Source organism: Phocoena sinus, chromosome 3 (genome assembly GCF_008692025.1).
Source record: "Phocoena sinus isolate mPhoSin1 chromosome 3, mPhoSin1.pri, whole genome shotgun sequence".
Classification (NCBI taxonomy): domain Eukaryota; kingdom Metazoa; phylum Chordata; class Mammalia; order Artiodactyla; family Phocoenidae; genus Phocoena; species Phocoena sinus.
Genome location: NC_045765.1, coordinates 60,846,913 through 60,871,796, shown reverse-complemented (window position 1 = coordinate 60,871,796; position 24,884 = coordinate 60,846,913).

Sequence of the window (24,884 nt, the reverse complement as noted above, 5' to 3'; positions counted from 1 at the left end):
TGGTTTAAAAAGGGCAGTTCTGGTGCGACTCAGAGGCCCATCCCTCTCAAATAAACCACTGGAAGCTCACCACAACATAGCAAGGAGGCTGAGAACAGGCAGAGGCTGAAAAGGGCAGAGGATTCCATGACCGCATTAGGGGAACCAAGAAAACAGGGGTAGTTACTTGCCTGGGGGAGCCCACCGCCACCCCTTGAAGCCCCATCAGGAACTAAGGGTCTGGCAGGGAAAGGATGGGAAGAAAGAAGCACTGATGACTCACAGAGAGCTACTGCTGGCCTTTTGTGCAACGAGTGAACGGGAAGGTGAAAGGGGCCAAGGTGAAGGTAGCACCCAGCTCTGGGATATTCTGTCCACAGCCTGACCCAGAGCAAAGCGAGTGCCTGCAGAGGAGATGGCACTCCGGACTGTTGAAGGGAGCTGTACCTTACACTCACTCAACAGATTTGTAAACTTCCAAGCCTGGGAGTGGCCATTTGAGGTGAAAAGTAAGAAGAGGGCATCTTCCTAGCACTTAGTGGATTATGAGTGCCCCGCAGACAACACTGCAAATGGCCCTCCCAGCTCAGGGATCTGGGGATGAGAGTCTGTGGAAGCACAATTCTCCCAGATGCAGGTTCAGAGCCCCAGGTAGTCCACATTAGAGCCTCTGCAGCTAGAATGCCTGGGAATCTACATACCTCCCATCAGAGCGGCAGCCCCAGAAAACCTCCGAGAAGGGACCACAGGATTTAGAAATGAAGTGCTGGCATAAGTAAGTTACCCCAGTTTTATCACCGGATGCAGAACTCCATGTTCCCTAAGCAAGATACCACCAGACATGGGGCAATAGTACTGAAAAGAAGAAACTGAAAAGAGAGTACAACACTTTGGTCTTCGAAGGAAAACTCCTTTATTAAAGAGACTGGACTCAGGTTGCATGCATTCAACTGTCCTGAATGTGGCAAATTTCCTCTTGGGAATTGCAACATGGTATGAAGTGACTTACAGACAGGATGGTCTGCTAACAAACTGAATTACTGAGAAGAAAAAAAAGAGAGAGATGGGGAGACTATCAGATAAGCTTCTTTGGTTGTAAGCAACGTGTATCAAAGGGAAGCAGGAAGGTGGGGCGGGGTGGGGGTGGGGGGTGAAGAAGAGAAAGAATAAAAAAGAAAAGGAAAAATCCTGGAAAAAGAAAAGATAAAAAGAAAGGAACTTATCAAATGGTTAAAGGGAAGCTCAGAGAATCAAAGGTCTTGGGAAAGACAGTAATTCAATGGGCCCAAGAACTGCCCTGGGTGACGTGAGTCACAGGTCACCCCCTCAGAGCACAGAGCTCAGGACAACCCTACCCCGGGTTCAAAGTCCAGGGGAAAGTGTCTGATAGGTCTAGCTCAGGGACGTGCCTGCCCTTAGCTCGGTCCCTGAAATTTGGTAGAGGAAGGTCCTCAAAAGATAAGAGGGAGGCTTCCCAAAAAAGGAAAGGAGAGGCCAAGTAGCTGAAATAAAAGAAGCCCATCACGTATAACTTCTCGGCTGCTTGGCACAGGCCTACATGCGTATTTAGATTCATGAACACATACGCCCATACACACACACACGCACACACCTCTCCAGATGGCGGTATAACTTAGGGCTTTAGAACCAGACCGTCAAGGTTTGAGTTCTGTCCTGACCTTGGGAGAGCTACTTAAACTTCTTGCTTCCATTTCCTCACTTGTAAAACAGGGATAATATCCCTATTAAGGCTTGCTGGTAGTGTTAAACAAATAATGCATGTGAAGTGCCTGGCACCCAGTAAGAGACCAGTAAGTGTTCATTGTGGAGGTTTCCTCACAAACACTTTTTAAAAATTCCTCCATCTAACACTGTGTTACCATCTCATTGCTTCTCAAAAGGAAACAGCCCAAAGTCATTTCCAGCTACTGCATCCAACTTCAAGGACAAGATCTCTGAGTAACATTCACTTCTCCCACCTCTATGTTCTACCACCTACAGACTAAATGGTAAATTTACCCACCACCAACACACCCTATTAATATTGGGAGAAGGGAAGAAGAGAAATAAAGAAAATTTCAAGATGATATGATTCAGAAAGCAAGGAGATATAGAAAGAACACTGTTCCTTGTACTATCCCACTCCCCAGTTCAGAGGGGTGGATGTCAGATTCCGAAAAGACCTTACCCTGAGTATTAGAAGAAGGAGCCTCAGGAACAGAGGGGTGAGCTCGGTGGGAACATCCTGAAGAATACCCAACCCACCTGGCTCCTATTCTGTGCTCGGCAACAATCTTCTGATAATCAGAGCAGTTCCATGGTCTCCAACAATCTCTAGTAGAGCAACATGACCACCTGGCCATCTGGTAGACCCTTGTCCACTTACAGCTAGTAAGTTAGCTTTTATAGTACAAGGCTGTATAAAGTTAATTTGAGGTTAGTCTGATCAATGCAGTCTTTTTTTAGGACTTAAATTTTCTTCATATGAACAGCCTGAGGTGCTGGGACCAGATATTGAAGTAGTATGGGAAGATATAACCTTATTCATTTCTTATTCCTAAGGCTGGAGAGTTCCAAAGTGGAGAGAGTAAGAGCTCAAGTCTCTCAATCATGCCCACCTCATCAAGACTCTTAATATTCCTCTTGAATAAGATCATCCATTCATCCTTCCAGCAACTTCTTATTAAGCTCCTTCTCTGTACAGCCTCCATAATGTGAAAGAAAGATAAACCTGGGGTCAGGAGACCTAGCTTTTATTCCCAGCTGTGTGATCCTGGGCCATTACCCTCCAAGACTGCAGGTCCCATAGCCCCACAACGGACGCAGGACAGAATGATTTGGCACGTCTAATTCAGCCTGAATCATGCCCAATTCTACACACACTGGGGGAACTCACAATCCAGCTGGTCATTTCTGGTCAACAGTGTCCTTCGCCAAGTCCAGCAAAGCTGCTAGACGCCTTCTGGAGGGAGGTATGGCCAGGCCCAGATGGCTTATTAAAAACAGGAAGTTTTCGTGATGGCAAACTAGCCATCTAAGAGAGACATGCAAGTGAACTGAAACATCTGAGCATCCCATTTACTTTGAGATGATTTTTAAATTTCATTTTGGCTAAAGAAATCAGTCCATCTGTCTGGCCTCTGGAACAAGTAGAGAACACAGAACTTGAAAGGCAGAAAATGAAACAAGCAAACAAAACACAGTGGGAAATATGACCAAGAAAGAGATGCTGGATGCCTTGGGTGTGTCCCAGAGAAGAAAAGAGATGGGAGTTGGCCCCTGGGAGTGGGCATGCAGACTGGACCTGAGTAGGACACTTAATGGCCAGAGGGCTGCTCTGGCCCTGACCTGCTTTGGGACTCCCAGGCAGCCAGGGTAGGTGGAGTGCAGGGGGTGGGGGGCAGGGCAGAGGGCTGACCCAGTTTCCCTCTCTATAAGCAGCAGAGAAAAGGGGTGAAGAAACAACAGGCACAATTTAGGTTGAGCACACTTTTCTTGCCTGATACAGGGGCCCATACTGGAGCGCTCCCTCAGGGAGGTTGAGATCAAATGATCTGTGCCCGTGGACTTCCAGCAATGGCTCATTCACATTTTGGTCTGGGCTGGGCTGGACTGTACGAGCCTTGGCCTGAAGGCAGGGATGGACACAAAGGAAGTCATCCACGCACTGGAGAGGATTCAAAACACTGTTTTGATTTCGATCAACACTGCTGCACACAGCACAGGAGAGGAAGAAGCTGAAGATGAGAACATCACAGGAAACCAGAGGGGTCAGGAGACACCCCAAGACCACACAGCAATCTAAAACACAAACACTCTGACACCTGGTCCGATCTCCTCGTATGTACAGGGCATCTAGAAAGTGGAAGGGAGGTTTCTCAGAGAGCTGAAAGCCTGGGAGTTTACACATCTGCAGGATTTGGAGCTTGGCTCAGGTAGGGGGCCAAGGGAGTTTTAGGGTCAGTTATTTTTACACTACCTCTTGAGAGTAGCAATAAAGCAAGAAGGAAAAGAGACAAAGCAGGACAAAAGGAATGCTGGTAGGGGGTGGGAAGCCCACTGAGTTGCAGAGCACACCCGAAGGCGCAGGGAGATGCTTGCCCAGAGAGAAAGCACACAGGCACGGCCTGCAATGTGCCAGCACTTTGAGTCTGCTCAGAGACTGCCATGCAGAGAAATAAGAAATAACTTTCTAATCAGCTAAAATCAGTGCTCCTTCTTCTCCCTAATTCTGTGATTCATCTTCTCTAAAGCATCTCCCAGCCCCTTTTGCCAGAGGGCCGGGGAGATCCCCACCCAGGCACTATCTGATAAGCGCCCCTCACCCCCAGCTGAGGGTGGTACCCAGTGACTCATGCACAACCAACCCACCTGCTCCCCACTGGGCACCTGGGGATGATGGGTCCGACAGAGTGGTGGAACCCCCTAAAGTCAATCCAGAGCCAGTTGCCAGAGGAGCAGTAAACCTTCTGATAGGCACCCAACGCCCTCCTGAGCCTTTTTGCTACTGTAAGGAGAGGAGGCTTGTGGTTGAGACTATAACCAGGGCCTGTGCCCTGACCATGGCTGGGACTGCACTGTGGGCCCTGAGGAACACAGCCCTGCAAAGAGGGTACCTCCACACTCAGCCAATCCTAGAACTCCTGACACAAGGGCCATTAGGCAGAACCGGAGGGTCAATGGGATGCCATCACTATTGCTCCCTGCATATCTCTGGGGCCCATCTGCTCAATAGCCCCTTTAATGTCCCTTCACATCCCTAGCCCAGCCTCAGGAACAGGGCTAGAAACTTCTAGAAAGCCCACCCATCTGCAGGCTCTGCACTCCCCCCCTCCCCTACAGCCTAGCAGAACTACCCTCCCACCAACTGCTCCCTCCCCTTGTGCATAGCCTTCCTCCTGGGCTCCCCTTCTTCCTCTGCATCAGGCACTCACTCCTTGCTCTGTGTCCTGTGCTTTCCCACAAGAATGCTCTTTCCTTTTCCACATGTCCAGACCCTCAGGCAGCAGTGGGATTCAGTCCAGGCCTGCATTGCCCGCCACCCAGGTGTTCCCCAGCTCTCCATCACCACCTGCAATCAGATACCCCTGAAGGAAGGCCCACCTGAGCTGGCTTGGAACAACAGCCCAACCTGGACAGTCTACAACCAGACTGAAGATGATTTCTTGGACTTCTCACTGTGCATCAGTGGTTCAGGCTCACCACCTGGCCCTTCACTCCACACATGGCTTCTCTGAGCTCAAGTCCTTAATTTCATTCCTTCCTAGACAGTTCAAGTTCTAGCCCCTACCTAGCATAGTGCCTAGGCACATGGGATGTTCTCAAATATTTGCTGAATTACCAAATGAATGCATGAGTAAACGACAGACATCCTTGAGGTATTTTTCCCCCAAGAAGTATATGTGGTTGGTATATATTTCTGAACTTCTGCATATCAGAATCAGTCAGCCTATTGTCTTTACTCTCAAATAAAAATCAGCTTGGTTGGTTACAAAATTCTTGGATTCCAACAGTGTCTCATGGTGGGTAATCTAGTTTTTCTAACTATGTACTTATACATAGGACTTTTCACTTTTGTCCTTGAAGTTCCAAAATGTAGCCAGACCTCCTGAACCCGCTGATCAGTCCTAACAGTAACCATGACGCACCTAGACGATGGGTGCCTCCTGACACTCCTCATTTCATGCACAAAGCACCTCCTACAAAGGATTCTTGCCAAAAATATTGAACCAAATCAAGGTTCTAGAGCCAACTTCCATTTGCAGGGAACAAAGAGGACATAAGAACAAGTTAAATGACACTACAGGGAAGTTAATAAGGAAATCCGGATGATGGGACATTCTATAAAACAACTGATTCAGTTTCTATTGTATGAAAAAAATAAAAGGAGGTGTGCTCTAGATTAAAACAGATATTAAAAAACAATAAATATTTATCTCACAATTTCTGTGGATCAGGAATTCAAAGGTTCATTAGCTAGGTAGTGGCTCAGGGTCAGGGTCTCTCATAAGGTTGTAGTCAGGATGTGAGCCGGAGCTGTGGACTCATATGAAGATTTGCCTGGAATTAAGGAAGTGCTTCCAGTTTAAGTTTGCTTACTCACATGGCTGTTAAGTTGATACCCACTGTTGGCGGGAGGTCTGAGCGCCTCCCCATGCGGACATTTCCACAGGTTATTGAGTATCCTCATGACGTGGCAACCAGCTTCCCTCACAATGACCCCTCTAAGAGAGCATAAGGTGGAAGAATCAATGTCTTTATGGCCCAGCCTTGGAAGTCATATACTACTAGTTCTGTCACATTCCTTGTCAAAAGCAAGACAATAAATCAAGCCCACATTCAAGAGGAGGGGAACTGGTCTCCACCTGTTGAAGGGAGAAGTGTCAAACCATTTGAGAACATACCTTAAAACCACCATAGCAAACAAATGTAATGTATGAACTTTGGATCATGATTAAGACAAGCCAATCATAAAGACATTTTGTAAACATTCAGGAAAATTTTCTTATGGAAAGATACTAAACACTGCCAAAGATTATTGTTAATTTTAACAGGTATAATAATAGCATTATAACTATGTGAGAAAACACCCGCATTTTTAGAGATATATACTAAACATGCGGAGAGGATGATATTATGTCTGAAATTGACTTCAAATTATTTCAGCAAAAATTAAAAGAAAGGAAACAAAAGGAAAGAAGAAAGAACAAGAAAAGAAAAGCGGGTAGGTGAAGCAAATGTGGCAATTTTTTGATAACTTAAAATCTGGGTGGTAGGTACAAGGGTGGGTTGCCGTATGCCCTACTTTGTGTATGCTTGAAATTTCCATAGTAAAAATATTTTTTGTTTTAAAATGCTACCAGCCTATAGAGAAATACAGATCTCATTCTACTCATCTTGCCTAAAGCATGGCGAGCCCTTTCAACTTGCATATGCATATCTTCTCTCAGCTCAATATTTTCCTCTATGATGTCTTCATTCTTTCTATTTCACCGGCTCCACCCTCTTTTCCAAGAGCCTCAGTTAACCTCGCATCCACCCTCTGCTCTCCATGTCTGTCATCTTTTCCCTCTTTGGACTCCTTTACATTCAGGTAAAGTGTCTTGTGTGTATGCTGATAAACATCCTGAGTAAACCAGTAAGAGACTGTGAGAGTAAGCAGGTTTCTGTGTAATGTAGGACCTGAAAGACCAGGGCATCCCTGTGGGGCTGTCAGAGGAGGCTCCTTACCAGGAAGTGCCCCATTACGACCTCCCTCTACTGCTGACAGGCTTCTCAGCATCCAAGGAAGGTCCCTCTTCATCAACATCTATCAGAATTGAGTCCCCTGGCAAGGGCTGAGAAGCATCACAAGCCGAACTCCTCTCTAAAATCAACACAAGTTTAAAAATAAAAGGTCATAGCATATTTCATGCTAGTTTTTTTTCTTTCTTTTTCTTTTCTAGTCTTGTCTTTTTTTCTTGGTCTTTTCCTTTGCCAAAATACATGTTCATCCCCAAGCAACCTTTGCATTTTTAATCTCTGCTGCTCCTTTCATGCCTCTGAGTCATAGTCTTTTTTTTTCTTTTTAAGATTTAGAAAGACCTTTTATTTATTTATTTTTAACATCTTTATTAGAGTATAATTGCTTTACAATCTTGTGTTAGTTTCTGCTGTATAACAAAGTGAATCAGCTATATGCATATGTATATCCCCATATCCCCTTCCTCTTGTGCCTCCCTCCCAACCTCCTCATCCCACCCCTCTAGGTGTTCACAAAGCACTGAGTTGATCTCCCTGTGCTATGTGGCTGCTTCCCACTAGCTACCTATTTTACATTTGGTAGTGTGTATATGTCAATGCTACTCTCTCACTCCATCCCACCTTACCCTTCCCCTTCCCCGTATCCTCAAGTCCATTCTCTATGTCTGCGTCTTTATTCCTGTCTGGCCCCTAGGTTCTTCAGAACCACTTTTCTTCTTTTTTTTTAGATTCCATATATATATATATATATATATGTGTTAACATTCGGTATTTATTTTTCTCTTTGTGACTTACTTCACTCTGTATGACAGACTCTAGGTCCATCCACCTCACTAAAAATAACTCAATTTCATTTCTTTTTATGGCTGAGTAATATTCCACTGTATATATGTGCCACATCTTCTTTATCCATTCATCTGTCAATGGACACTTAGGTTGCTTCCATGTCCTGGCTATTGTAAAGAGAGCTGCAATGAACATTGTGGTAATGTCTCTTTTTGAATTATGGTTTTCTCAGGGTATATGCCCAGTAGTGGGACTGCTGGGTCATATGGTAGCTCGATTTTTAGTTTTTTAAGGAACCTCCATACTGTTCTCCATAGTGGCTGTATCAATTTACATTCCCACCAACAGTACAAGAGGGTTTCCTTTTCTCCACACCCCTCCAGCATTTATTGTTTGTAAATTTTTTTGATGACGTCCATTCTGACCAGTGTGAGGTGATACCACATTGTAGTTTTGATTTGTATTTCTCTAATGATTAGTGACGTTGAGCATCCTTTCATGTGTTTGCTGGCAATCCATATATCTTCTTTGGAGAAATATCTAATTAGGTCTTCTGCCCATTTTTGGATTGGGTTGTTGGTTTTTTTGATATTGAGCTGCATGAGCTGCTTGTATATTTTGGAGATTTATCCTCTGTCAGTTGCTTCATTTGAAAATATTTTCTCCCATTCTGAGGGTTGTCTTTTCGTCTTATTTATGGATTCCTTTGTTGTGAAAAAGCTTTTAAGTTTCATTAGGTCCCATTTGTTTATTTTTCTTTTTATTTCCATTACTCTAGGAAGTGGATCAAAAAGGATCTTGCTGTGATTTATGTCATAGAGTGTTCTGCCTATGTTTTCCTCTAAGAGTTTTATAGTGTCCGGCCTTACATTTAGGTCTTTAATCCATTTTGAGTTTATTTTTGTGTATGGTGTTAGGGAGTGTTCTAGTTTCATTTTTTTACATGTAGCTGTCCAGTTTTCCCAGCACCACTTATTGAAGAGGCTGTCTTTTCTCCATTGTATATTCTTCCCCCCTTTATCAAAGATAAGGTGACCGTATGTGCATGGGTTTATCTCTGGGATTTCTATCCTGTTCTATTGATCTATTTTTCTCTTTTTGTGCCAGTACCATACTGTCTCGATTACTGTAGCTTTGTAGTATAGCCTGAACTCAGGGAGCCTGATTACTCCAGTTCCATTTTTCTATCTCAAGATTGCTTTGGCTCTGCGGGGTCATTTGTGTTTCCATACAAATTGTGAAATTTTTTGTTCTAGTTCTGTGAAAAATGCCATTGGTAATTTGATGGGGATTGCATTGAATCTGTAGATTGCTTTGGGTAGTATAGTCATTTTCACAATTTTGATTCTTCCCATCCAAGAACATGGTATATCTCTCCATCTGTTTGTATCATCTTTAATTTCCTTCATCAGTGTCTTATAGTTTTCTGCATACAGGTCTTTTGTCTCCTTAGGTAGGTTTATTCCTAGGTATCTGATTCTTTTCATTGCAATGGTAAATGGGAGTGTTTCTTTAATTTCTCTTTCAGATACTTCATCATTAGTGTATAGGAATGCAAGAGATTCCTGTGCATTCATTTTGTATCCTGCTACTCTACCAAATTCATTGATTAGCCCTACTAGTTTTCTCGTAGCATCTTTAGGATTCTCTATACATAATATCATGTCATCTGCAAACAGTGACAATTTTACTTCTTGTTTTCGGATTTGGATTCCTTCTATTTTTTTTTCTTCTATGATTGCTGTGGCCAAAACTTCCAAAACTATATTGAAAAAGAGTGGTGAGAGTGGGCAACCTTGTCTTGTTCCTGATCTTAGAGGAAATGGTTTCAGTTTTTTCCTGCTGAGAATGATGTTGGCTGTGGGTTTGTCATATATGGCCTTTATTATGTTGAGGTAGGTTCCCTCTATGCCTACTTTCTGGAGAGTTTTTAACATAAATGGGTGTTGAATTTTGTCAAAAGGGTTCTCTTCATCTATTGAGATGATCATATGGTTTTCTCCTTCAATTTGTTGATATGGTGTATCACATTGATTGATTAACATATATTGAAGAATCCTTGCATCCCTGTGATAAACCCACTTGATCATGGTGAATGATCCTTTTAATGTGCTGTTGGATTCTGTCTGCTAGTATTTTGTTAAGGATTTTTGCATCTATGTTCATCAGTGATATTGGCCTATAGTTTTCTCTTTTTATTTCATCTTTGCCTGGTTTTGGTATCAGGGTGATGGTGGCCTCATAGAATGAGATTGGGAGTATTTCCCCCTATGCTATATTTTGGAAGAGTTTGAGAAGGATAGCCGTTAGCTCTTCTCTAAATGCTTGATAGAATTCGCCTGTGAATCCATCTGGTCCTGGGCTTATGCTTGTTGCAAGATTTTTAATCACAGTTTCAATGTCAGTGCCTGTGATTGGTTGTCTATGTTTTCTATGTCATCCTGGTTCAGTCTCAGAAGGTTACACCTTTCTAAGAATTTGTCCATTTCTTCCAGGTTGTCCATTTTATTGGCATATAGTTGCTTGTAGTAATCTCTCATGACCCTTTGTATTTCTGCAGTGTCAGTTGTTACTTCTTTTTTTTCATTTTCTATTCTGTTGATCTGAGTCTTCTCCCTTTTTTTCCTGATGAGTCTGGCTAATGATTTATCAATTTTGTTTATCTTCTTAAAGAACCAGCTTTTAGTTTCATTGATCTTTGCTATTGTTTCCTTCATTTCTTTTTCATTCATTTCTGATCTGATCTTTGTGATTACTTTCCTTCTGCTAACTTTGGGGTGTTTTGGTTCATCTTTCTCTAATTGCTTTAGGTGTAAGGTTAGGTTATTTGAGATTTTTCTTGTTTCTTGAGGTAGGATAGTATTGATATAAACTTCCCTTTTAGAATTGCTTTTGCTACATCCCATAGGTTTTCATTGCCCCGTAGGTTGTCCCATTTCATTTCATCCCAAAAGTTTTCATCGTCATGTTTTCATTGTCATTTGTTTCTAGGTATTCTTTGATTTCCTCTTTGATTTCTTCAGTGATCTCTTGGTTATTTAGTAGTGTATTGTTTAGCCTCCATGTGTTTGTATTTTTTACAGTTTTTTTCCTGTAATTGATATATAGTCTCATAGCGTTGTGATCGGAAAAGATAACTGATACAACTTCAATTTTCTTCAATTTACCAAGGCTTTATTTGTGACCCAAGATATGGTCTATCCTGGAGAATGTTCCATGAACACTTGAGAAGAAAGTATATTCTGTTGTTTTTGGATGGAATGTCCTATAAATATCAATTAAGTCCATCTTGTTTAATGTGTCATTTAAAGCCTGTGTTTCCTTATTTATTTTCATTTTGGATGATCTGTCCATTGGTGAAAATGAGGAGTTAAAGTCCCCTACTCTTATTGTGTTACTGTCGATTTTCCCCTTTATGGCCGTTAGCGTTTGCCTTATGTATTGAGGTGCTCCTATGTTCGGTGCATAAATATTTACAATTGTTATATCTTCTTCTTGGATTGATGTAGTGTCTGCTTTGTCTCTTGTAATAGTCTTTATTTTAACGTCTATTTTGTCTGATATAAGAATTGCTACTCCAGCTTTCTTTTGATTTCCATTTGCATGGAATATCTTTTTCCACCCCTTCACTTTCAGTCTGTATGTGTCCCTATGTCTCAAGCGGGTGTCTTGTAGACAGCATACATATGGGTCTTGTTTTTGTACCCATTCAGCCAGTATGTTTCTTTTGGTTGGAGCAATTAAACCATTTACTTTTAAGGTAATTATCAATATGTATGTTCCTATTACCATTTTCTTAATTGTTTTGGGTTTGTTATTGTAGGTCTTTTCCTTCTCTTGTGTTTCCTGCCTAGAGAAGTTCCTTTAGCATTTGTTTTAAAGCTGGTTTGGTAGTGCCGAATTCTCTTAACTTTTGCTTGTCTGTAAAGGTTTTAATTTCTCCATCAAATCTGAATGAGAGCCTCGCCGGGTAGAGTAATCTTGGTTGTAGGTTTTTCCCTTTCATCACTTTAAATATGTCCTGCCACTCCCCTCTGGCTTGCAGAGTTTCTGGTGAAAGATCAGTTGTTAACCTTATGGGGATTCCCTTGTAAGTTATTTGTTGCTTTTCCTTTGCTGTTTTTAATATTTTTTCTTTGAATTTAACTTTTGATAGTTTGATTAATATGTCTCAGCGTGTTTCTCTTTTGGTTCATCCTGTATGGGACTCTCTGCACTTCCTGGACTTGATTGACTATTTCCTTTCCCATGTTAGGGAAGTTATTGACTATAATCTCTTTACATATTTTCTCAGACCCTTTCTTTTCCTCTTGTCCTTCTGGGTCCTCTATAGTTCGAATGTTGGTGCGTTTAATGTTGTCCCAGAGGTCTCTGAGACTGTCCTCAATTCTTTCCATTCTTTTTTCTTTATTCTGCCCTGTGGCAGTTATTTCCACCATCTTATCTTCCAGCTCACTTATCTGTCCTTCTGCCTCAGTTATTCTGCTATTGATTCTTTCTAGAGTATTTTTAATTTCAATATTGTGTTGTTCATCACTGTTCGTCTGCTCTTTCATTCTTCTAGATCCTTGTTAAATGTTTCTTGTATTTTCTCTATTATGTTTCTGAGATTTTGGATCATCTTTACTATCATTACTCTGAATTCTTTTTCTGGTACGTTGCCTATTTTGTCTTCATTTATTTGGTCTTGTAGGTTTTTACCTTGCTCCTTCATCTGTAACATATTTTCTTGTCATTTCTTTTTTTTTTTTTTTTGATGGTGGGGCTGTATTCCTGTCTTACTGACTGTTTGGCCTGAGCCGTCCAGCACTGGAATTTGTAGGCAGTTAGATAGAGCTGGGTCTTGGTGCTGAGATTAGGACCTCCTGGAGGCCTCACTGTGATGAATATTCCCTGGGGTCTGAGGTTCTCTGTTAGTCCAGTGGTTTGGTCTCAGAGCTCCCACCACAGGAGCTCGGGCCCAACCTCCGGTCTGGGAACCAAGATCCCGCAAGCTGTGTGGTGTTGCAACAAAATAAATAAAAGAAAGAAAGAAAATAAGGAGCAGTACAATATCAAAGAATAAAAAACAATATAAAATTAGAAAGATAAAAAATATATTAGGAAAAATAAAAATACCATTGAAACAACTGCAACAAGGCAAAATAAAACCACCACAGAAAAAAGAAAAAACAAGGGGTGGGGGCGGGGTGGGAACAAGCCAAACGGAGAGAACAATAACAACGTGTAAAGAATAAGTAAAATTAGAAAAATAAAAGATTTATTACGAAAAATCAAAATATAAATGAATCAACAACAATGAATCAAGGTAAAACAGAACCCCAGTCAAAAAGAGGAAAACGAAAAAAAGTTGCAAACAAAGCAACTGACAAAGGATTAATCTCCAAAATATACAAGCAGCTCATGCAGCTCAATATCAAAAAAACAGACAACCCAATCCAAAAATGGGTAGAAGCCCTAAATAGACATGTCTCCAAAAAAGATATACAGATTGCCAACAAACACATGAAAGGATGCTCAACATCACTAATCATTAGAGAAATGCAAATCAAAGCTACGATGAGGTATCACCTCACACTGGTCAGAATAGGCATCATCAAAAAATCTACAAACAATAGATGCTGGAGAGGGTGTGGAGAAAAGGGAACGGAGGTTCCTTAAAAAACTAAAAATAGAACTACCATACGACCCAGCAATCCCACTACTGGGCAGATATTCTGAGACAACCGTAATTCAGAAAGAGTCATGTACCACAATGTTCAGTGCAGCTCTATTTACAATAGCCAAGAGATGGAAGTGTCCATCGATGGATGAATGGATAAAGATGTGGCACATATATACAATGGAATGTTACTCAGCCATAAAAAGAAACGAAATTGAGTTATTTGTAGTGAGGTGGATGGACCTAGAGTCTGTCATACAGAGTGAAGTAAATCAGAAAGAGAAAAACAAGTACCGTATGCTAATACACGTATATGGAATCTAAAAAGAGAAAAAAAAAATTGGTTCTGAAGAACCTAGGGGCAGGACGGGAATAAAGACGCAGACGTAGAGAATGGACTTCAGGACATGGGGAGGGGGAAGGATAAGCTGGGACGAAGTGAGAGAGTGGCATGGACATATATATACTACAAAATGTAAAATAGATAGCTAGTGGGAAGCAGCTGCATAGCACAGGGAGATCACCTCGGTGCTTTCTGACCACCTAGAGGGGTGGGATAGGGAGGGTGGGAGGGAGACGCAAGAGGGAGGAGATATGCGGATATATGTATATGTATAACTGATTCATTTTGTGATAAAGCAGAAACTAACACACCATTGTAAAGCAATTATATTCCAATAAAGAGGCTATAAAAAAAGAAGAGGGACTTCCCTGGTGGCACAGTGGTTAAGAATCCGTCTGCCAACGCAGGGAACGTGGGTTCGAGCTCTGATCCGGGAAGATCCCACATGCCTCGGAGCAACTAAGCCCGTGCGCCACAACTACTGAGGCTGTGCTCTAAAGCCTGTGCTCCGCAACAAGAGAAGCCACCGCAGTGAGAAGCCCGCGCACCCCAACGAAGAGTAGCCCCCGCTCGCCGCAACTAGAGAAAGCCTGCGTGCAGCAACGAAGACCCAATGCAGCCAAAAATAAATAAATAAATTCATTTAAAAAAAATAAATAAAAAATAAAAAAAGAAGAAAAGTGCCTTGGCTATGGGGGCGGAGTTAGGGGGGGTGGAACTTAGGCAGGGGTGGGACCTAGGCGGGTTGGGGGTGACGTTTGAGCATGGGATGGGGCCTAGGCTCAGGACCCACGCAGCCGGAAAAGGCCTTGGCTGTGGGGGGGACACATTCAAGCAAGAGGCAGGGCCTCTGCTTAGTACCTGCACAGAAGGGGAGACGCAGCATGTGGAAAGGAGCGCCTCTGGAGTGTGGAGTTCCGGAGTTTGGAAGTAAGGCCCTGGGCAAGGGTGTGTGGGTGGGGTTTAGGCCCAGCGCATTGGAGGGGGTCTCAGAGAGGGTCTCCGAGTGTAGAGGTAGGGCCCTGGGTGGGGCGGGGCTTGGGTTCTGAGTGGCAGGAGGGAGGCTCCGAGGGCAGAGGATTAGGCCCCGGAGCCCAACAGGCTCCCTGGTGCCTAAGTGGACACCTAGGCCGAGTTCCCTTCCATTCCTCCACGCCCCTCCCCCACCATCTCCCCCAGGGTCTCCCCCGTCCCCGCTGGACCCCTAACTGTGGGTGGGTCCCGCTGGGTGTAGGAAGTCCTCCCCTCCCCCAGCCACCCCTCAGGGGTGCTGGTCCAGAGGTCGACCTTTACTTTTGCTCCCCCTCCCCCCGCCCTTAGGACCCGCAGCTGGAGGGAGGCTTGGTGGGGAGAGGATCAGGCCCTGGATCTCCACAGGCTCCCGGGGGCCCAAGTGCTCAGGGAAACCTGGCCACGCTCCCTTTTGACCCTCTGTCCTCCCAAGGGTCCCCCAATTTCCCCCTTCAGGCGTGGGATCCCTTCCCCTCCCCCAGCCACCCCTCAGGGGCACCAGTCCCGTCCCGCCTCCACTTCCCCTCCTCCTTCACTCCCCCCACGCCCCACATCCTACCCAGTCGCTGGGGGTTCCTCCTGTCCCCTTAGGTGTCTGTGGTCCCCCACCGGTGCCTGGTAGGTGCCCTAGTTGTGCGGAGACACGAATTCCGCATCCTCCTGGTCCACCACCTTGAGTCCGCCCCCTGAATCATAGTCTTTTAACAAGGGTCTGAAGATTTCTTTGTAATAACAGCAACAGAAAAACATTTGCCAACCTGCCAGTGTAGGTTTATTTTGTCACAAGAAAACTGGGGCCTCTACAAGCTGAAGAGGTTACCCCACATCTTCATAATGGTGCACACTTTATTTTTCCTATCCCTCAGTTTGTAAAGATCAGGGAAGTATTTCCTGAAGACCCTGCCCCAGTACTCCAGCTCACCTGAGAGAGGGAGAGAAGCAAAGCCAAGTCATGACAGAATCACCAAAGCTAGCATTCACTTCTCCACCACCAACCCTCTGACTCTGAAAAACAGGTCTTCAGTCTCTGGTGCTGGAAATGCAGAGAAAAACAACCAGTGGGTGGAACTATATATTACCCACACTCAACCATCCCTGGCCTTAATCCTATCTGGGGACTCTGGCTGGAAGTTGGAAGACTGAAAACCATCGGGCAGGGTCTTGTAGGCCATGCCAAGGGGGCTTCCAGGGAGTGTGGGCTTTGATCTTTGGGAAGAGGAAACTGAAGGACAATCTCAATTGCATTCCAGAAAAATCTTTCTGTCTACAGTGTGGAGGATGAATGGGAGGAGGGAAGACAGAAGGCAAGAGGCCTCTTAGGAGTTGTTGTAAAGTCCATGATACCAATTATTACTTTAATTCCAGCAATATTCACTGCCTGAGCCTGACCCACTCCTGTGGACATTTCCAGACCACAGGCTCTGATGTCAGTAAGAGAGGCCATGGGTTGAATGCAACTTCCCAAACTCTGTTATGGCATCTCTCATCGTCTATCAGAACGACAGCAGAAGGAAAATGAGATTTAAAATAACAACCTTGAATCTGCTAATCTAGAAAAAAAAGTAAATTATTTTGAAGCATTAGTGCTTTAGCTATTATCAGTCATACACTGCATATGAAACTTCTCCTCACTCAGCTGGATGCACAATGAATGGACCACAGCATCACAGTCCAAACAAGAGATGCCAGGGCTGTATGACCCAGGGGAATGCCTGAGGAGAAGGAAGGAAGGGACTTGGAGTAACCAGACAGCTCTCAGGATTCGCTCAACCTGTCTCTGGTTCATTGAGTAGAAGCATTCCATCAGCATCCTGGCCAGACTGCCCTCACCCAGGGCTCCTGCCAACCCAGATGGAAAGAGTCCCTGGGCTTCTGCCTCCCAGCCTCCCCCCTTCTCCTTCATGATACACAGTCCCAGAGCACAGAGACTTATTGGATTAAAGGCTTCCCAATTGGATTTCCTTGGAGTTTTCTCTTGGAAGATTTTAGTACTCTGAACTGTGAACTTACTGGAGTTTGCTTGCTTGTGTGTGTTTTCTTATAAAACAAAGAGCATTCCTTATTACAGACCCTGGTCTCCATCTGCGAAGCACGTAGAATGAGGGTATGGTTTCAGTCTCGCCCCTCTCCTCCCGTGACCTGGACAGATCTGGCCAAAGTCATGTTTGTGACCCCCAACACCTAAGGATGGATCACATGAATGAGTCTTTGAGGGTTTGAAAAGGGTCCTAATTCCCTCCTCTGCCTGTAACATCCCACTCTGCCTGGCCATCATGGTGGAGGTGAGAGTAGCTGTTCTTCTGACCCAAAGAACATCTTTTGCTTCTCCAAATGGCAAAGTGGTCCCTGATGCCATCTTATGGTTTTCCCTTACCTGCAAACTCCTTTCTTCTAGGGGAGGTAATGCACTTGCCCAAGAAAGGATAAAGTTCTCAGGTGGGAGATGAAAAAGAGGGTTTTTGAAGACGGGAGCAAGGGACAACAACATGGACAGCCAAAGATGTCCCCGAGCTGCAGCATGGTATAGAGGAGTCACAGATGCCACCCCAGGCCTAAGGCTAACGATAAATGGAGATTTTACTTCAAGGAGGTGATGGAGCCTAGGCTGGGACCCCACAGATCTCACCCACCACTCCTCCTAACTCCTGCCCAGCTGTTTCCATCCAGAACTCTATGGGGGTCCTCAGCTGGGAGCTGCAGCAGTCCCAGTGCAAAGAGAAGCTGCTACCACGGGTCTCACTGGGTGGAGCTCACTGATCGGTTGCCTTCAGCCAGCAGCTCCCCACCATGGAGACAGCTGCGCCTCTCAAAGCCCACAGCTGCCAGGCAGCAGGATGGCTACAATGCAACAATGCATCTGTAGTTATTTTTTACGGAGCACCAAATCCAAATTCCTGTCAGACTCAAATCCCAGTTACACAGAACATCCTAACCTGGAGGAAGAACCACAAATTATCCCAAATTGCAGGTCATCCAAAACTTGGAGCCACATGGAGCCTAAGAAACCAATTAAGGCTTTGATGTAATGTTTTCAGTGGCAAGCAGTTTTGTGATGGAGTGCACCTTGCACTGACGTGGAAGTGAGCTTGCCAGTGGGCACTTGGGAGGGGATGGTAGATGAAGATCAGCTACAGAACCACGCCACCACCAGCAGAGACTCAACGTTCCACCCGGCTGGGTCTTTGGGAAGAGCTCACATGTTTATCTTGCCTGATCAGAGGAAGAGTCAAATCCAAAGAAAAATTCGTAAATGAATAAATACATAAAAAGGCTATAAATTTAATAAATAAATAAAAAGAATTTCTGAGAAGAGCAGAAATCGTGCATTTAGGTCTTTCTCTGTCATTAAAGCAGCCATTCCACAATCCAGCCTGGGAAACCTTCTAAATTTCCAAGTGTCCTAAGGAAAGGTAAACGGCCTTCAGGAGGAGGAGCTCACGTTTATTTATTTACTTATTCATTTATTTTTGTTATTTTTTGTCTGTGTTGGGTGTTCCTCGCTGTGCGCGGGCTTTCTCTAGTTGCAGCAAGTGGGGGCTACTGTTCGTTGAAGTGCACAGGCTTCTCATTGCGGTGGCTTCTCTTGTTGTGGAGCGTGGGCTGCAGGCATGCAGGCTTCTTAAGAAGACAGTAGTTGCCAGTGCACAGGCTCGGTGGTTGTGGCACATGGGCTCAGTAGTTGTGGCGTACAGGCTTAGTTGCTCCACAGCATGCGGCATCTTCCTGGACCGGACTCGAACCCGTGTCCCCTGCATTGGCAGGCGGATTCTTAACCACTGTGCCACCAGGGAAGTCACAGGGCTCACGTTTATTTAGCATCATCCGTGTGCCAGGCATTGTGCTAAACGCTTTGCATACACGATCTCCTCTGATTCTCACGATAGCTCTGTGAAGACGGTACAGTTATAAGCCCCATTATACAAATGAGGAAACTGAGGATTGAAGAGGTTAAGTAGCCTGCCAACGATCACTCAACTAGTAAGGAATAGAACTGAGATTTGGACCAGAGCTTCAGCTCTTAAGTGCTTGGCAATAACAGCTTCAAAATGTGGAAGAGAGCTGTTTCAATCGCTTATACTAGGAACCGACACATCTCCAACCTGTAAGGGTCGGGGAGGCACTCTCTGCCGTAAGCACTTGCTTGAAGCCCTGCCCTGCCCTGCTTGAATCCATAAAATAATCCAGATCCATTTTGTGAATGCCTCAATCTTGATATGAAAATATTCGTGACATCCAAACCCATATCCTCAGCCTGGCCCAGACAGTGTGTGTCAACCCACCCCCTCTCCCCAAACCCCCCAAATCCCACCACAGGCCATGCAATGTTCACCCACTGATTGAAATAATGCAATTAGGGGATATAGAAAATCCATTCCACATGGTGCCATCTGCATTCTCTTCTGACAGCTAATTTGATTGGCGCTCTTCAATCAATAAAGCGCTCATGCAGCAGCCAGATAATTTGCCTCAATTTTTCCTACACCATTTGTAAGTGAAAAACACTGCCCCTCCTCCTGCTGTGACCCAGGGACAGGTGGTGAGCCTCTAGGAAAACAAGCTCATGAAATGGCAGAGAAAGTACTAAAGGTGTGTCATACTAGGTCCACCAGGCCAGTTCCCACTTCTGGATGGGTGTTCTTCTTGGCTGAGAGCAATGACACCCTTCTGTTTCCCAGCCTTATCCATTCTCTACAGGAACAGAAATGAAGCCCAGCCTAGAAGCAATAGGTGGCCCCAAGCAGCCTCCATCTGGGCAGAATCCGAATCCTGGTTTTTTCACCATACAGGAGGGTTTGAAGGTCGGTCTCTGGGTGAGTGGATGGACAGATGGGCAGAGGGGTGCATGGATGGGTGGATGGGTGAGTAGGTGAGTGTGTACAATTATATGAACCAGCTAAGTAGGGAAAACAGAGAAAGTGTCAGGGGAGGCAAAGAAGGAGAATGGGTCTGCAGGACTGGAATGTATGGAGGACACCCCACCCCATTAATCCGATGCTGATGACACAAACCTGGTCATCGGTGACCATGTACCTGAGTTCAGATTCCCTAGAAGCAAGAACTAAGACAGGGATCTGGGTCCATATGATCTACTGAGCAGATATTCTCAGGACTATGTATTAAACTCAACAAATACTATTGGGAAGAGTGAGGCAACAGGACACGGGAGGGGAAGGAGCAAACAAGCGTGTGGTCGTAGCTGGAGTCTGGCTTTAGCCTGACAGTGTGACACGCTCTGAAGCACCAACCATCCCTGTGAAGTTGACCCCAGCCTGAGGCACGTGGGCTGACCCTTTATACCCCCTTGTCAGTCAGTCATTGGCCGCAGGGGTGGGAGAGGTGGCGAAGCTTCCGGGCCAGACGGCATTTGTCCTTCTCTGATGACTTACTTCACTCAGTATGACAATCTCTAGGTCCTGGCATTATTTTGTTATTTTTTATGGCTGATTTACAAAACAGAAACAGAGTCACAGGTGTAGAAAACAAACATGGTTACGGGGGGAAAGGGGCAGAGGGATAAATTGGGAGATTGCGATGGACATATACACACTACTATATATAAAATAGGTAATGAATAAGGACCTCCTGTACAGCACAGGGAACTCTACTCAATACTCTGTAATGACCTAGATGGGAAAAGAATCTAAAAAAAGAGTGGATATATATATAACTGATTCACTTTGCTGTACAGCAGAAACAAACACAACATTGTAAATCAACTATACTCCAATAAAAATTTTAAGAAAAAGGGCTCCCCTGGTGGCGCAGTGGTTGAGAGTCCGCCTGCCGATGCAGGGGACACAGGTTCGTGTCCCGGTCCAGGAAGATCCCACATGCCGCGGAGCGGCTGGGCCCGTGAGCCGTGGCCACTGAGCCCGCGCCTCCGGAGCCTGTGCTCTGCAACGGGAGAGGCCACAACAGTGAGAGGCCCGCGTACCGCAAAAAAAAAAAAAAAAAAAAAAAAACTTCCTGGAGAGAAGGCAATTCCTAGAGAACTCGTAGCACACAGCAGCCAGGGAATGGGAGCACTGGGAGAGAGGGGGTCAGGACGGGCACAGACAGCATCCAGCGCATCCTGTAACAGACACAAGAGCCAGAAAGCCGAAGAGACCACAGAACCTCCCTCCCCAGGTGGAAAGTCTGAGGCTCAGGCTGTCACAATGAAACTCAGGTACCCACACACATTGCTCTGTGTGGTGGCCGCACACACTTCCTTTTCCACAGGCCAATCTTTAAAAAGTTAACCCACGATAGCACAAGGAGTCAGTGTGAACCTCCCTCCCAGCCCTCGTGGCTGAGGGTAGCTGTAACATGGAGTTTAGGAGATGCCTGTATCTTTAAGAAGACATCCAGTGCCACACTTCATATCTCAGAGTTGGCTTCTATCATCTTTGGAAGACTCCCTCACTCTCTGTCACCCAGAGCCATCGCCTCTCTAGGACAAACTGTTCCATGTCATCAACTTCTGATTCTGCATCCTGCAGAAGGGAAACGTAAACATGGCACTTTGCCCACAGAGCCTTCATGCATGGGGGTCACCACATCAGTGTCACGGACACCTGCACACTCTTACCTCTGCCAGGTCCACGTGGTGACAAAGCAGCTCGTTAATTTGAACACAAGTGCATTCAATCATCCCGGTGCTTGGCCCGCCTGATGCCAAGGAAGAAGTAGGGCTACCCTGTGGAGTGCGCTGAGCGGGCAGACACTGGACCTGACACACCAAGCCACCGTCAGAAGTGCCATCTTTTGCCCCTGGAGTCTGATGGTGCACAGACACTGGCTGAGTACAAACACAACCACCCCAAGAGAAGAAAAAATTCAACGTCCCCCAAATAGGGACATGATATATCAGGAAACAAAAGCTATTTTCAAGGTTGATGACAGAGATACGTACACAGATGGAGGGAAAGTGAAATCTCAGATGTAACTGCTATTGGGCAGGCATTAAACAGTAATCCACAGTTGGTACATGCAGAGCAACAGACCTACGTACGGGGGGCACATGCTATGCCCAGATGATGAGAATCCCTGAGCCCTCAGAGGGTGGCTCTAAGGAGACAGAGAGTGGAAAGGACATCACGATGGCAAAACCAGATGAAAGGCACAATGAGCTACTGAAAATTAAATTTTCCTCCTCTGGGGATGGAGGGAGTGGGAGAGGGGGGTTGGCTGTTCCATTCAGACCCTGGGAATTGGAGGCCCAGTGGGCTCTGCGGTGTACCTGGAGGAATACTGTGTACACCGGGGCAGAGAGCCTGTCCAAATGATGATGGGGTGGGGCGCACACAGTGGAGATCAGAGTCCACCAGCTGAAAGGTGACACACCTCAGGTAGATGTACCATCATCCACTGGAAATTCATCCCCAGATGTGATTTGATTGCTGATTTTAGATGCCCCAAGATCAGCAAAGAAAATATTTGAATATGACTTTTATTTAGGGGAAAAACAAAAGCCTATCAAAGGAATCACCTCTCCTAAGAAAGAAGCATACCAGGAGGAAAAAAAAAAAAATCCCTCTCTCCCAGGAGCAAAAAATTCCAAGCACAGTTCAGACTCAGAGGGTCCTGGGCTGTCTGGCTTGGAAATGACCCATTCAAGGCGAATCTCAGTATTGCCCGGAAAGTCATGGCAAAGAAGTTTGTACTACCTGCTAGACATGGAGGAGGAAGCCTGCAGCCCTAGGAATTGCTGGTGGCCAGCATGGGCCCATCTAGGAAACCAGTCAAAAGGCAGCACAGAAAATGGAAAGAAACGATGTCCCTGGTGACATCACTGAGTTCCTGGATTCATCCTCACCTGAACTTACATCTGGACTTTTCTGTTAACTGTACCAGCAGATTTCCTTCATAGTTTAAGCCAGTTTAATTTTCTTCTTTTTTTTCTTTTTTTCGGTCACTTGCAACCCAAAGATTTATAATCTTGACAATGACCTTAAATGTCAAAGCCCCATCTTCCCCTTTTCTGAGTTGGAACATTTCTCAGCACAGTTGGAACTACTGTCTTCTTAAGAAAAAAACAGCAAGAAGCCTCCCAGTTCTTCTAAGACGCCGGCAGGACAATGATGCTGTGGTTCCTAGCCCTGTGTCAGGGACAAGCCCTGCTCCCACTGTGTGATGAGTGCCTCACATAATCGAGGCTTTGATCTTGGGAAGCCACAGCACCCCCCTGTGCTGCAAGGTGCACAGACAAGGCTGTCACCAGGCATGGAGACATCCCTTTGTAGGTCCTGCCCTGGTGCCGAGCATGGGGGCGATGACACTACAGAGTAGAAGCAGCTGTGGCTGAACTCAGCTCTTTGCTCCAACAGAAATCAAAGCTCTGGTTCCTCTCCTGTCTTCCCTGGGCGTGCAACGTTACATCACCAGGGACAAAAAGCCCTATTATCAGCTTTAGAAATTTTCATCCATCTGTCTCCCCTTTCTGCTGTTTGGGCTGAATGCAAACATATAACAGGCATGAGTCGGACCAAGATGCACCCTCCCTGCTCACTGAAGTGTCAATGAATGTGGGAACTCTGAACAACTCCCCCAGAGGATTTTAAAGATTCCACTTGGGTTTCCATAGTAATTTTACAGAGCCAGCCCTCAATAAGTGTTTGTTAAATTGAATTTATTGAAGACTAAAGGGAATCGGATATTCCCATACCTGGACTGCAACACCACAGAAGATTCCCTGGCCTGGCAAAGGGACAAGCTGGGAATTGGAGGCTTTTATCAGCAAGGGGGTCAAGGCTGTTTGGTCAGCTCTGGGCTTCTTCCTCATCTGTACCAAGAAAACAGCGTTCTGTAAGAAACCAGCATGGCTTAGGTAAGAACTGAAACTCAGTTCTAAAAAGAGACACTTCTGACCCATTCTGCCACGACCAGAAAGATTTCTAGAGTGAGAGTATTTGCTCCTCGGCACAGGCAAAGCCCTTTCAGTGGAAATACTCTGAAGGCCCTCTGTGGATCTAACTTCCCTTCCAACTGGATGATCCTCAAGCTTTGGCTTTATTGAAAAATGTTTTACACCCAGATTAGAATTTAACAAGCAAAATTGCTGAATCAGAGCAAAAACTGAGAAGTCACCAGCCCCAACAGGGACTCAATAGCACACAAGTCAATAAGCACATAAGGAGACAAGCCCTGGAGGCTCTTGAGGGACGTGGGGAAGTGGTTAACATTTTTTAATCCAGGTATCGTATATACATAGATTAATGCTCCTTTAGCCAGAGACCCAAGCAAATATAAATGCCCCCTCTGCCAGGCCAGGCCTGTGGCAGCCGGGCTGCATTGCAGATAAGCCACATCCCTGGCAGAAATGTGGAATAAAACACCGATTCCAAGGTGCCCTGCCCTTTGACCCCTCAGGCTAATTAGACTCAACCACAGAAACTTTGCTCAGGGCCAAAGCTGCCTGGTGGATTCATCTACAAACCAACTCCCATTCCATTTGCAAAAACTGCCACTCGTCAGCTCTGTTAAAACTACCAACTGTCATTTTGTCAATAGGTACGGCCCATTTCTGAGGTCAGATCGATTCCAGAACAAAGTTTTGAGTGACAACATTACCCTTGGAGGGGTTCCAGGAGCTTTTGCTTTTGCATCCCCCTCACGTTAATGACAAACAAGTTCCCCATGATGGATATACCTGCAATGAATATTGAAGGGACAGTTAATGATTTCAAGGCACCACTATACAGGCCTCATATTTCAAATTTAAAACTCTCCTTTCAAAGTAGGATTAGTTTTCAAAGCCTAGAAATGAATGCTAATATATTAGGCAAAACAGGTTTTTTTAACGCCTCAAAAAATAAAGCAAAGAAAATTAATATTATGGAGTCCACTCAGTTGAGACAACCCCATTATCCTTTGGACACT